Source organism: Salvelinus alpinus, chromosome 21, assembly GCF_045679555.1.
Source record: "Salvelinus alpinus chromosome 21, SLU_Salpinus.1, whole genome shotgun sequence".
Classification (NCBI taxonomy): Eukaryota; Metazoa; Chordata; class Actinopteri; order Salmoniformes; family Salmonidae; genus Salvelinus; species Salvelinus alpinus.
Genome location: NC_092106.1, coordinates 40,549,434 through 40,563,521, shown reverse-complemented (window position 1 = coordinate 40,563,521; position 14,088 = coordinate 40,549,434).

Below are 14,088 nucleotides of genomic sequence, written 5' to 3'. Positions count from 1 at the left end.
TCGCTGTAAAACACTTAAGAAATCGGAAATATTGGCTGGAATCACAAGATGCCTGTCTTTCATTTGCTATACACCATGTATTTTTCAGAAATGTTTTATGATGAGTATTTAATTATTTGACGTTGGTGTCTGTAATTACTCTGGCTGCTTCGGTGCTATTTCTGACGGTAGCTGTGATGGTAGCTGCAATGTAAAACTGATTTATAGCTCAAATATGCACATTTTTCGAACAAAACATAGATTTATTGAATAACATGTTATAAGACTGTCATCTGATGAAGTTGTTTCTTGGTTAGTTTGGTTGGTTCTTGGTTAGTTAGGTTGGTTTTGTGCATGCTACCTGTGCTGCGAAAAATGTCTGTCCTTTTTTGTATTTGGTGGTGAGCTAACATAAATATACGTGGTGTTTTCGCTGTAAAACATTTTAAAAATCGGACATGTTGGCTGGATTCACAAGATGTTTATCTTTCAAATGCTGTATTGGACTTGTTAATGTGTGAAAGTTAAATATTTCTAAAAAATATATTTTGAATTTCGCGCCCTGCACTTGAGCTGGCTGTTGTCATAAGTGTACCGACGTCGGGCTTGCAGCCAGAAGAAGTTAACCACTAACCTTTGGACAACTTCATCAGATGACAGTCTTATAACATGATGTTATACAATACATTTATGTTTTGTTCGAAAATGTGCATATTTAGAGCTGCAAATCGTGGTTATACATTGTGAATACGTAGCAACATTTCCCCAGAATGTCCGGAGATATTTTGGACACTCACCTAATCTGACCAAAGAACTCATCATAAACTTTACATAAAAATACTTGTTGTATGGCAAATGAAAGATACACTGGTTCTTAATGCAACCGCTGTGTTCGATTTTTTAAAATAACTTTACCACAACATACAGCTTGGGTTATTGTGAGACAGCGCTCACCAACACGGCGGAGAATAAGCATCAACATTTTCCACAGAAATACGAAATAACATCATAAATGTTGTCTTACTTTTGCTGAGCTTCCATCAGAATGTTGTACAAGGAGTCCTATTTCCAGAATAAATCGTTGTTTGGTTTTAGAATGTCCATTTCTTCTGTCGAATTCGCGCCACAATGCTAGCCAAGGTTGCTAACATTCCCATCCTCTCTTGGCGCAAAGAACGGAAAATTCCAAAAGTCCCAATAAACGTTGAATAAACTGATAAAACTCGGTTGAAAAAAACTACTTTATGATGTTATTATCATATGTATCAAATAAAATCAGAGCCGGAGATATTCGCCGTGTATACCGAACACTTTTCAGAAGACAATGTCGAGGTCCCTCGCGCGCCGTCGAAGACAAAGAAAATACCGGACCTGTCACTCCAAAAGCTCTTGTTCGGCCTCAGATCAAGCTAGACACCCCATTCCACCTTCCACTGCCTGTTGACATCTAGTGGAAGGTGTATGAAGTGCATACGTATCGATAAATAAAAGCCAGTTGAATAGGCAGGCCCTGAAACAGAGTCTCGTTTTCAGATTTTTCACTTCCTGTATGGAAGTTTGCTGCCAAATGAGTTCTGTTTTACTCACAGATATAATTCAAACAGTTTTAGAAACGTCAGAGTGTTTTATATCCAATAGTAATAATAATATGCATATTGTATGATCTAGAACAGAGTACGAGGCCGTTTAAATTGGGCACGATTTTTTCCAGAGTGAAAACAGCGCCCCCCTATTGACAAGATTAAGGCTCGAACCATTACAATAGTTGTGAGCAGAGCATTTTGAGCATCAGATACATGCCTCTTACATCGCAGGATGAGATTTGGGGGGGCGCATTAGTGGGGATTGGGTCTTTTGCTCAGCTCACGGTCTGGGCATCTCTCTCTGTCTCTCTCTGTCTCTCTGTCTCGGTCTCTGTGTTTGTGGAGCTATTATGTAAAGGTCCACCTGTCCTGTATGAATTCACAGAGAGATAAACTCTGCATACAAACTGAGCACATACACACTATCCTCTAAGGGCGTGAGCGCAATGAGCGAGAGAGCCTCTTCAATCCAAAACATTATTTATGTATTTTTTTCATTAGTCCACTGTTGATAAAGTACCAAAATATTTTGTATCTCAGCACTATCAGCCATATATAGGGGTGGCAGGTAGCCTAATGGTTAGAGCTTTGGGCCAGTAACCGAAAGATTGCTAGATCGAATCCCCGAGCTGACGTGGTAAAAATCTGTCGTTCTGCAAGGCAGTTAGCCTAGGAACAATAGGTTATATCATTGTAAATAAATAATGTATTCTTAGCTGATTTGCCTAGTTAAATAAAGAATAAATAAATATGAATGGAGTCACCACTGAAATTAAAATGTAGTGTGAGCGGAACTCCAAGCTCATGATTGCATTGCATGTGGCGACGTGTATCGCCCTGTAGCTAAACCTTTTGTTAACTTCTTTGGGATATGTGGGATATGTGGGACGCTAATGTCTTGGCCAAAAGCCAGTAAAAATGCAGAGCGCCAAATTCAAATAAATTACTATAAAAATCAAACTTTCATGAAATCACACATGAAAGACACCAAATTAAAGCTACACTTGTTGTGAATCCAGCCAACATGTCTGATTTCAAAAAGGATTTACGGCGAAAGCCTTGCGATTTATGTTAGGTCAGTACATAGCCACAGAAAAACACAGCCATTTTTCCAGCCAAAGAGAGGAGTAACAAAATGCAGAAATAGAGATAAAATTAATCACTAACCTTTGATGATCTTCATCAGATGACACTCATAGGATTTCATATTACACAATACATGTATGTTTTGTTCGGTAAAGTTCATATTTATATCCAAAAACCTGAGTTTAGGCGGGACGCTACTGTCTCACTTGGCCAAAAGCCAGAGAAAATGCAGAGCGCCAAATTCAAATAAATTACTATAAAAATCTAACTGTCATTAAATCACACATGAAAGATACCAAATTAAAGCTACACTGGTTGTGAATCCAGCCAACATGTCAGAATTCAAATAGGCTTTTTGGCAAAAGCAAACGATGCTATTATCTGAGGATAGCACCATAGTAAACAAAGAGAGAGAAGCATATTTCAACAAAACGCAGAAATAAAAATATAATTCATGCCTTACCTTTGACGAGCTTCTGTTGTTGGCACTCCAATATGTCCCCTAAACATCACAAATGGTCCTTTTGTTCGATTAATTCCGTCGATATACAGTGGGGAGAACAAGTATTTGATACACTGCCGATATTGCAGGTTTTCCTACTTACAAAGCATGTAGAGGTCTGTAATTTTTATCATAGGTACACTTCAACTGTGAGAGACGGAATCTAAAACAAAAATCCAGAAAATCACATTGTATGATTTTTAAGTAATTAATTTGCATTTTATTGCATGACATAAGTATTTGATCACCTACCAACCAGTAAGAATTCCGGCTCTCACAGACCTGTTAGTTTTTCTTTAAGAAGCCCTCCTGTTCTCCACTCATTACCTGTATTAACTGCACCTGTTTGAACTCGTTACCTGTATAAAAGACACCTGTCCACAACCTCAATCAAACAGACTCCAACCTCTCCACAATGGCCAAGACCAGAGAGCTGTGTAAGGATATCAGGGATAAAATTGTAGACCTGCACAAGGCTGGGATGGGCTACAGGACAATAGGCAAGCAGCTTGGTGAGAAGGCAACAACTGTTGGCGCAATTATTAGAAAATGGAAGAAGTTCAAGATGATGGTCAATCACCCTCGGTCTGGGGCTCCATGCAAGATCTCACCTCGTGGGGCATCAATGATCATGAGGAAGGTGAGGGATCAGCCCAGAACTACACGGCAGGACCTGGTCAATGACCTGAAGAGAGCTGGGACCACAGTCTCAAAGAAAACCATTAGTAACACACTGCGCCGTCATGGATTAAAATCCTGCAGCGCACGCAAGGTCCCCCTGCTCAAGCCAGCGCATGTCCAGGCCCGTCTGAAGTTTGCCAATGACCATCTGGATGATCCAGAGGAGGAATGGGAGAAGGTCATGTGGTCTGTTGAGACAAAAATAGAGCTTTTTGGTCTAAACTCCACTCGCCGTGTTTGGAGGAAGAAGAAGGATGAGTACAACCCCAAGAACACCATCCCAACCGTGAAGCATGGAGGTGGAAACATCATTCTTTGGGGATGCTTTTCTGCAAAGGGGACAGGACGACTGCACCGTATTGAGGGGAGGATGGATGGGGCCATGTATCGCGAGATCTTGGCCAACAACCTCCTTCCCTCAGTAAGAGCATTGAAGATGGGTCGTGGCTGGGTCTTCCAGCATGACAACGACCCGAAACACACAGCCAGGGCAACTAAGGAGTGGCTCCGTAAGAAGCATCTCAAGGTCCTGGAGTGGCCTAGCCAGTCTCCAGACCTGAACCCAATAGAAAATCTTTGGAGGGAGCTGAAAGTCCGTATTGCCCAGCGACAGCCCCGAAACCTGAAGGATCTGGAGAAGGTCTGTATGGAGGAGTGGGCCAAAATCCCTGCTGCAGTGTGTGCAAACCTGGTCAAGAACTACAGGAAACGTATGATCTCTGTAATTGCAAACAAAGGTTTCTGTACCAAATATTAAGTTCTGCTTTTCTGATGTATCAAATACTTATGTCATGCAATAAAATGCAAATTAATTACTTAAAAATCATACAATGTGATTTTATGAATTTTTGTTTTAGATTCCATCTCTCACAGTTGAAGTGTACCTATGATAAAAATTACAGACCTCTACATGCTTTGTAAGTAGGAAAACCTGCAAAATCGGCAGTGTATCAAATACTTGTTCTCCCCACTGTATATCCAAAATGTCCATTTATTTGGCCCGTTTGATCCAGAAAAACACCGGTTCCAACTTGTGAAACGTGACTACAAAATATCTCAAAAGTTACCTGTAAACTTTGCCAAAACATTTCAAACTACTTTTGTAATACAACTATAGGTATTTGTTAACGTAAATAATCGATAAAATTGAAGACGGGATGATCTGTGTTCAATACAGGATTAAAACAAAGCTAGCTTTCTGGTCACGCGCCTCTAACTGTACACTTCCAGTGACGCTCGTTCAAGATGGCCGTACTTCTTCATTACACAAAGGAAAAAACCTCAACCAATTTCTAAAGACTGTTGACATCCAAGGGAAGCAGTAGGACCTGCAAGAAGGTCAATTAGAAATCTGTATTCCCAATGAAACCAATTGAAAAGAGAGTGACCTCTAAAAAAAATAAAAAATCTGAATGGTTTGTCCTCGGGGTTTCGCCTGCTAAATACATTATGTTACACTCACAGACATGATTCAAACAGTTTTAGAAACTTCAGTGTTTCTATCCAAATCTACTAATAATATGCATATATTATCTTCTGGGGATGAGTAGCTGGCAGTTGAATTTGGGTATACTTTTCATCCAAACGTGAAAATGCCTGAAAATGCGTAAGTTCCTGTAATCAATCAATCAAATGTATTTATGAAGCACTTTTTACATCAGCCAATGTCACAAAGTGCTATACAAAAATAGCACTTTGTAATCATGCTGTAACCATGAAAGTAAGGTAATCTGATGTGGCCTCTCCCCAACACATGACCACCGCCTTCTCTAAACCTCCCCCAGCCATGTTTTCTCCCAGCAGTCCCTCTCTGGTCCTTCACCCCCAGCCATGTTTTCTCCCAGCAGTCCCTCTCTGGTCCTTCACCCCAGCCATGTTGTCTCCCAGCAGTCCCTCTCTGGTCCTCCACCCCCAGCCATGTTTTCTACCAGCAGTCCCTCTCTGGTAATTCACCCCCAGTCATGTTGTCTCCCAGCAGTCCCTCTCTGGTCCTCCACCCCCAGCCATGTTGTCTCCCAGCAGTCCCTCTCTGGTCCTCCAACCCCAGCCATGTTTTCTCCCAGCAGTCCGTCTCTGGTCCTCCACCCCCAGCCATGTTTTCTCCCAGCAGTCCCTCTCTGGTCCTTCACCCCAGCCATGTTTTCTCCCAGCAGTCCCTCTCTGGTCCTCCACCCCCAGCCACGTTTTCTCCCAGCAGTCCGTCTCTGGTCCTTCACCCCAGCCATGTTGTCTCCCAGCAGTCCCTCTCTGGTCCTCCACCCCCAGCCATGTTTTCTCCCAGCAGTCCGTCTCTGGTCCTTCACCCCCAGCCATGTTGTCTCCCAGCAGTCCCTCTCTGGTCCTTCACCCCAGCCATGTTGTCTCCCAGCAGTCCCTCTCTGGTCCTCCACCCCCAGCCATGTTTTCTCCCAGCAGTCCGTCTCTGGTCCTTCACCCCCAGCCATGTTTTCTCCCAGCAGTCCGTCTCTGGTCCTTCACCCCCAGCCATGTTTTCTCCCAGCAGTCCCTCTCTGGTAATTCACCCCCAGCCATGTTTTCTCCCAGCAGTCCGTCTCTGGTCCTTCACCCCAGCTATGTTTTCTCCCAGCAGTCCCTCTCTGGTCCTTCACCCCAGCTATGTTTTCTCCCAGCAGTCTGTCTCTGGTCCTCCACCCCCAGCCATGTTTTCTCCCAGCAGTCCCTCTCTGGTAATTCACCCCCAGCCATGTTGTCTCCCAGCAGTCCCTCTCTGGTCCTTCACCCCAGCCATGTTTTCTCCCAGCAGTCTCTCTCTGGTCCTCCTCCTCCAGCCATGTTGTCTCCCAGCAGTCCCTCTCTGGTCCTTCACCCCCAGTTCCACCTGTAACGGTCTAGTGACTGTCACTCCTATTTTGAAGATGTGCAAAGGGACATCTCTTTACCCTCTCATCACCAACAGACACCTACTGTCCCCTATCACAATTTGACATGCAATCCCCTTGCATACAGTGGGGAGTGTACCTATGATAAAAATTACAGCCATCTACATGCTTTGTAAGTAGGAAAACCTGTAAAATCGGCAGTATATCAAATACTTCTTCTCCCCACTGTATGTGATCTCCATTGGCCTTTCCTGGATCTTCCAGCCCTTCAAATATCCTGTATACATTTCTCCAACATAACTAGCCATCCATCTAACCAGCTCGCAGTCAGCATTCCAATTCCTCCCAAATGTGTTCGATAGGGTTGAGGTCAGGGTTCTGTACAGGCCAGTCAAGTTCTTCCACACCGATCTCAACAAACTATTTCCGCTCTAGTGGTTAGAGCGTTGAGTCAGTAATCAGAAGGTTGCTGGATCGTATCCCCAAGCTGACAAGGTAAAAATCTGTCATTCTGCCCCTGAACAAGGCAGTTAACCCACTGTTCCCCGGTAGGCTGTCATTGTAAATACGAATTTGTTCTTAACTGACGTGCCTAGTTAAATAAAGGTTAAATAAAATAAATGAATAAATGGGCCTTGCTTTGTCCATGGAGGAATTGTTGTGCTGAAACAGGAAAGGGCCTTCCTCATACTGTTGCCACGAAGTTGGAATCATGGAATCATCTAGAAGGACATTGTATGCTGTAGCGTTAAGATTTCCCTTGGCTGGAAATGAGAGGCCCGAGCCATGAAAAACAGCCCCAGACCATTATTCCTCCTCCATCAAACTTCACAGTTGGCACTTTGCATTGGGGCAGGTAGCGTTCTCTTGGCATCCGCCAAACCCAGATTCGTACATCGGACTGCCAAATGGTGAAGCGTGATTAATCACTCCAGAGAACGTGTTTCCACTGCTCCAGAGTCCAATGTCGACGGGCTTTACACCACTCCATCCGACGCTTGACATTGTCATGGTGATCTTAGGCTTGTGTGCGGCTGCTCAGCCATGGAAACCCACTTCATGAAGCTCCTGACAAACAGTTCTTGTGCTGACATTGCGTCCAGAGGCAGTTTGGAACTTGGTAGTCAGTGCTGCAATCGAGGACAGACAATTTTTACGCACTTTGCCCTTCAGCACTCTGTGGTTATGTGGCCTATCACTTTGCAGCTGAGCAGTTGTTGCTACTAGACGTTTCCACTTCACAACAACTGCCACTTACAGTTGACCGGGTCAGCTCGAGTCAGGACAGAAATTTGACGGTGCCAAGTTGAAAGTCACTGAGATCTTCAGTAAGGTCATTCTACTGCCAATATTTGTCTATGGAGATTGCATGGCTGTGTGCTCGATTTTATAGACCTGTCAGCAACGGGTGTAGCTGAAATGGCCGAATCCCCTAATTTCAAGGGGTGTCCACATACTTTTGTATATATAGTGCAAAAACCTTTACCTTAACCTCACAAGGGTTAAACCTCACCGGAACCCCAGAGTTTACTGCGCCATAGAAGTATTTTCACGAGCAAATAGCCTCTCATCTTGGCCACGCATTTGATAACCTGGTAGAGTATTTGAAGGCATTGAATTTGAGGACGGACATGGAAGAGGTTATTTCATGTGGGGTCTTAAAATTGCCTCCATCCAGAAACTGGTACCGTTACCACATCCCCTATCTTCAAAGATGGATCTCGATATGGGAACTCAACCTGGTCTCAGAGATGCAACCTGATCTCAGAGCATTTCATATTATTCTGTACGTAAATCCGAGACACTCCGTTTAATATATGTTACGTTTCGTATTGTATGTATTTTTTTGTGGATGTCCATCATCCATTTCATATGATATGTTCTGAATTGCAATTCTTATTATGTTACGAATTAGCAAAACGTACAATATGTTCAGAATTTGCTAAATGTATAATATGTTATGAATTCTAGCTAGTTGGCTAGGTGGCTTATGTTAGCTAGCTGGCTGTTGTTATCTAGGAAAGGGGTTAGGTTTGGGTTAAGGTTAGGAGTTAGGTTAAAAGGTCAGCGTTAGGGTTAGGGGAAGGGTTTGTTAACAAACTAAGTAGTTGAAAATGTGCTAATTAGCAGAAATGCTAAAGTTGCTCATGATGAGATTCAAACTCGCAACTTTTGGTTTTCTAGACGTACACCCAACCAACCACCATACTTTCGTTTTTGCCTTAAGTAACCAAATGTAATTTGTTACCATACCAAACATAACATATCATACTAATTTGAGTGTCCCGGATTTACATTTATGTCTAGTCTATGAGGCCAGGCTGGGGAACTACAGGATCACCTTCACCTTGGAGGATTGCATACAGTACTATAGGAGTACTGTATAGTACTATAGAAGTACTATTGGAGTATTATAGAGAACAAGATAAACTCTGGTAGATCGTAAAGGGCACAACACCAAACTTCTCTATTGTAGACATGATACTATTTCATGACCTTTCCCCTTTATATCACGCCAGTGTCATGTTTTGTCTTTGATCATCATGTCTTGTCCCTGTGCTTCCCTCTGCTGGTCTTATTAGGTTCTTTCCCTCTTTCTATCCCTCTCTCTCCTCCTCCCTCTCTCCCTCTCCCGCTCTCTCTCTCTATCGTTCCGTTCCTGCTCCCAGCTGTTTCTCATTCTCCTAACGACCTCATTTACTCTTTCACACCTGTCCCCTATTTTGCCCTCTGATTAGAGTCCCTATTTCGCCCTCTGTTTTCCGCTTCTGTCCTTGTCGGATGCTGTTTGATGTTTGCTGTTCTGTGTCCTTGTTCCGCCCTGTCGTGTTTTTGCCTTCTTCAGATGCTGCGTGTGAGCAGGTGTCTATGTCAGCTACGGCCTGTGCCTTCCTGAAGCGACCTGCAGTCTGTGGTCGCGTCTCCAGTCGTTCCTCTCTACTGACGAGAGGATTTCAGTTTCCTGTTTTGGATTTACCTTTGATAATATCCAGGAGAATCATTGTTTGTTTAATACTGGAATAAAGACTCTGTTTCTATTACGTCGCTTTTGGGTCCTCTTTCACCAGCATAACAGAAGAATCCGACCAAGAATGGACCCAGCGACTACGGATTCTCGCAACACTGCCGTCGAGATCCAGGGAGCAATGCTCGGCAGACACGAGCAGGAATTGTCTGCTGCTCGTCATGCCGTTGAGACCCTGGCCGCTCACGTCTCCGATCTCTCAGGACAGTTTCAGAGTCTTCGTCTCGTGCCACCAGCTACTTCCTGGTCTTCCGAGTCTCCGGAACCTAGGGTTAATAACCCACCATGTTACTCTGGGCAGCCCACTGAGTGTCGCTCCTTTCTCACCCAGTGTGATATTGTGTTCTCTCTCCAGCCCAACACATACTCAAGAGAGAGAGCTCGGATCGCTTACGTCATATCACTCCTTACTGGTCGGGCTCGGGAGTGGGGCACAGCTATCTGGGAGGCAAGGGCTGAGTGTTCTAACGTTTATCAGAACTTTAAAGAGGAGATGATACGGGTTTTTGATCGTTCAGTTTTTGGGAAGGAGGCTTCCAGGGCCCTGGCTTCCCTATGTCAAGGTGATCGATCCATAACGGATTACTCTATAGAGTTTCGCACTCTTGCTGCATCCAGTGACTGGAACGAGCCGGCGTTGCTCGCTCGTTTTCTGGAGGGACTCCACGCTGAGGTTAAGGATGAGATTCTCTCCCGGGAGGTTCCTTCCAGCGTGGACTCTTTGATTGCACTCGCCATCCGCATAGAACGACGGGTAGATCTTCGTCACCGAGCTCGTGGAAGAGAGCTCGCGTTAACGGTGTTTCCCCTCTCCGCATCTCAACCATCTCCTCCCATCGGCTCAGAGACTGAGCCCATGCAGCTGGGAGGTATTCGCATCTCGACTAAGGAGAGGGAACGGAGAATCACCAACCGCCTTTGCCTCTATTGCGGTTCTGCTGGACATTTTGTCATGTCATGTCCAGTAAAAGCCAGAGCTCATCAGTAAGCGGAGGGCTACTGGTGAGCGCTACTACTCAGGTCTCTCCATCAAGATCCTGTACTACCTTGTCGGTCCATCTACGCTGGACCGGTTCGGCTGCTTCCTGCAGTGCCTTGATAGACTCTGGGGCTGAGGGTTGTTTTATGGACGAAGCATGGGCTCGGAAACATGACATTCCTCTCAGACAGTTAGGGAAGCCCACGCCCATGTTCGCCTTAGATGGTAGTCCTCTCCCCAGTATCAGATGTGAGACACTACCTTTAACCCTCACAGTATCTGGTAACCACAGTGAGACCATTTCCTTTTTGATTTTTCGTTCACCTTTTACACCTGTTGTTTTGGGTCATCCCTGGCTAGTATGTCATAATCCTTCTATTAATTGGTCTAGTAATTCTATCCTATCCTGGAACGTTTCTTGTCATGTGAAGTGTTTAATGTCTGCTATCCCTCCTGTTTCTTCTGTCCCCTCTACTCAGGAGGAACCTGGTGATTTGACAGGAGTGCCGGAGGAATATCATGATCTACGCACGGTCTTCAGTCGGTCCAGAGCCAACTCTCTTCCTCCTCACCGGTCGTATGATTGTTGTATTGATCTCCTTCCGGGGACCACTCCCCCTCGGGGTAGACTATACTCTCTGTCGGCTCCCGAACGTAAGGCTCTCGAGGATTATCTGTCTGTTTCTCTCGACGCCGGTACCGTGGTGCCTTCTTCCTCTCCCGCCGGAGCGGGGTTTTTCTTTGTTAAGAAGAAGGACGGTACTCTGCGCCCCTGCGTGGATTATCGAGGGCTGAATGACATAACGGTTAAGAATCGTTATCCGCTTCCCCTTATGTCGTCAGCCTTCGAGATTCTGCAGGGAGCCAGGTTCTTTACTAAGTTGGACCTTCGTAACGCTTACCATCTCGTACGCATCAGAGAGGGGGACGAGTGGAAAACGGCGTTTAACACTCCGTTAGGGCATTTTGAATACCGGGTTCTGCCGTTCGGTCTCGCTAATGCTCCAGCTGTCTTTCAGGCATTAGTTAATGATGTACTGAGAGACATGCTGAACATCTTTGTTTTCGTTTACCTTGACGATATCCTGATTTTTTCACCGTCACTCGAGATTCATGTTCAGCACGTTCGACGTGTACTCCAGCGCCTTTTAGAGAATTGTCTCTACGTGAAGGCTGAGAAGTGCGCCTTTCATGTCTCCTCTGTCACATTTCTCGGTTCTGTTATTTCCGCTGAAGGCATTCAGATGGATCCCGCTAAGGTCCAGGCTGTCAGCGATTGGCCCGTTCCTAAGTCACGTGTCGAGTTGCAGCGCTTTCTCGGTTTCGCTAATTTCTATCGGCGTTTCATTCGTAATTTCGGTCAAGTGGCTGCCCCTCTCACAGCTCTGACTTCTGTCAAGACTTGCTTTAAGTGGTCCGGTTCCGCCCAGGGAGCTTTTGATCTCCTCAAGAAGCGTTTTACATCCGCCCCTATCCTTGTTACTCCTGACGTCACTAAACAATTCTTTGTCGAGGTTGACGCTTCAGAGGTGGGCGTGGGAGCCATTCTGTCCCAGCGCTTCCAGTCTGACGATAAGGTCCATCCTTGCGCTTACTTTTCTCATCGCCTGTCGCCATCGGAACGCAACTATGATGTGGGTAACCGCGAACTGCTCGCCATCCGCTTAGCCATAGGCGAATGGCGACAGTGGTTGGAGGGGGCGACCGTCCCTTTTGTCGTTTGGACTGACCATAAGAACCTTGAGTACATCCGTTCTGCCAAACGACTTAATGCACGTCAAGCTCGTTGGGCGTTGTTTTTCGCTCGTTTCGAGTTCGTGATTTCCTATCGCCCGGGAAATAAGAACACCAAGCCTGATGCCTTATCCCGTCTCTTTAGTTCTTCTGTGGCTTCTACCGACCCCGAGGGGATTCTCCCTGAAGGGCGTGTTGTCGGGTTGACTGTCTGGGGAATTGAGAGACAGGTAAAGCAAGCACTCACTCACACTGCGTCGCCGCGCGCTTGTCCTAGTAACCTTCTGTTCGTTCCTGTCTCTACTCGTCTGGCTGTTCTTCAGTGGGCTCATTCTGCCAAGTTAGCTGGCCACCCCGGCGTTCGGGGTACGCTTGCTTCTATTCGCCAGCGGTTTTGGTGGCCTACTCAGGAGCGGGACACGCGCCGTTTCGTGGCTGCTTGTTCGGACTGCGCGCAGACTAAGTCAGGTAACTCTCCTCCTGCCGGTCGTCTCAGACCGCTTCCCATTCCTTCTCGACCTTGGTCTCACATCGCCTTAGACTTTATTACCGGTCTGCCTTCGTCTGCGGGGAAGACTGTGATTCTTACGGTTATCGATAGGTTCTCTAAGGCGGCACATTTCATTCCCCTCGCTAAGCTTCCTTCCGCTAAGGAGACGGCACAAATCATCATTGAGAATGTGTTCAGAATTCATGGTCTCCCGTTAGACGGCGTTTCAGACAGAGGCCCGCAATTCACGTCACAGTTTTGGAGGGAGTTCTGTCGTTTGATTGGTGCTTCCGTCAGTCTCTCTTCCGGGTTTCATCCCCAGTCTAACGGTCAAGCAGAAAGGGCCAATCAGTCGATTGGTCGCATATTACGCAGCCTTTCGTTTCGAAACCCTGCGTCTTGGGCAGAACAGCTCCCCTGGGCTGAGTACGCTCACAACTCGCTTCCTTCGTCTGCTACCGGGCTATCTCCATTTCAGAGTAGTCTTGGGTACCAGCCTCCTCTGTTCTCGTCCCAGCTCGCCGAGTCCAGCGTTCCCTCCGCTCAGGCTTTTGTCCAACGTTGTGAGCGCACCTGGAGGAGGGTCAGGTCTGCACTTTGCCGTTACAGGGCGCAGACTGTGAGAGCCGCCAATAAACGTAGGATTAAGAGTCCTAGGTATTGTCGCGGTCAGAGAGTGTGGCTTTCCACTCGTAACCTTCCCCTTACGACAGCTTCTCGCAAGTTGACTCCGCGGTTCATTGGTCCGTTCCGTGTCTCTCAGGTCGTCAATCCTGTCGCTGTGCGACTGCTTCTTCCGCGACATCTTCGTCGCGTCCACCCTGTCTTCCATGTCTCTTGTGTCAAGCCTTTTCTTCGCGCCCCCGTTCGTCTTCCCTCCCCCCCCCCCCGTCCTTGTCGAGGGCGCACCTATTTACAAGGTACGGAAGATCATGGACATGCGTTCTCGGGGACGTGGTCACCAGTACTTAGTGGATTGGGAGGGTTACGGTCCTGAGGAGAGGAGTTGGGTTCCATCTCGGGACGTGCTGGACCGTTCGTTGATTGATGATTTCCTTCGTTGCCGCCAGGGTTCCTCCTCGAGTGCGCCAGGAGGCGCTCGGTGAGTGGGGGGGTACTGTCATGTTTTGTCTTTGATCATCATGTCTTGTCCCTGTGCTTCCCTCTGCTGGTCTTATTAGGTTCTTTC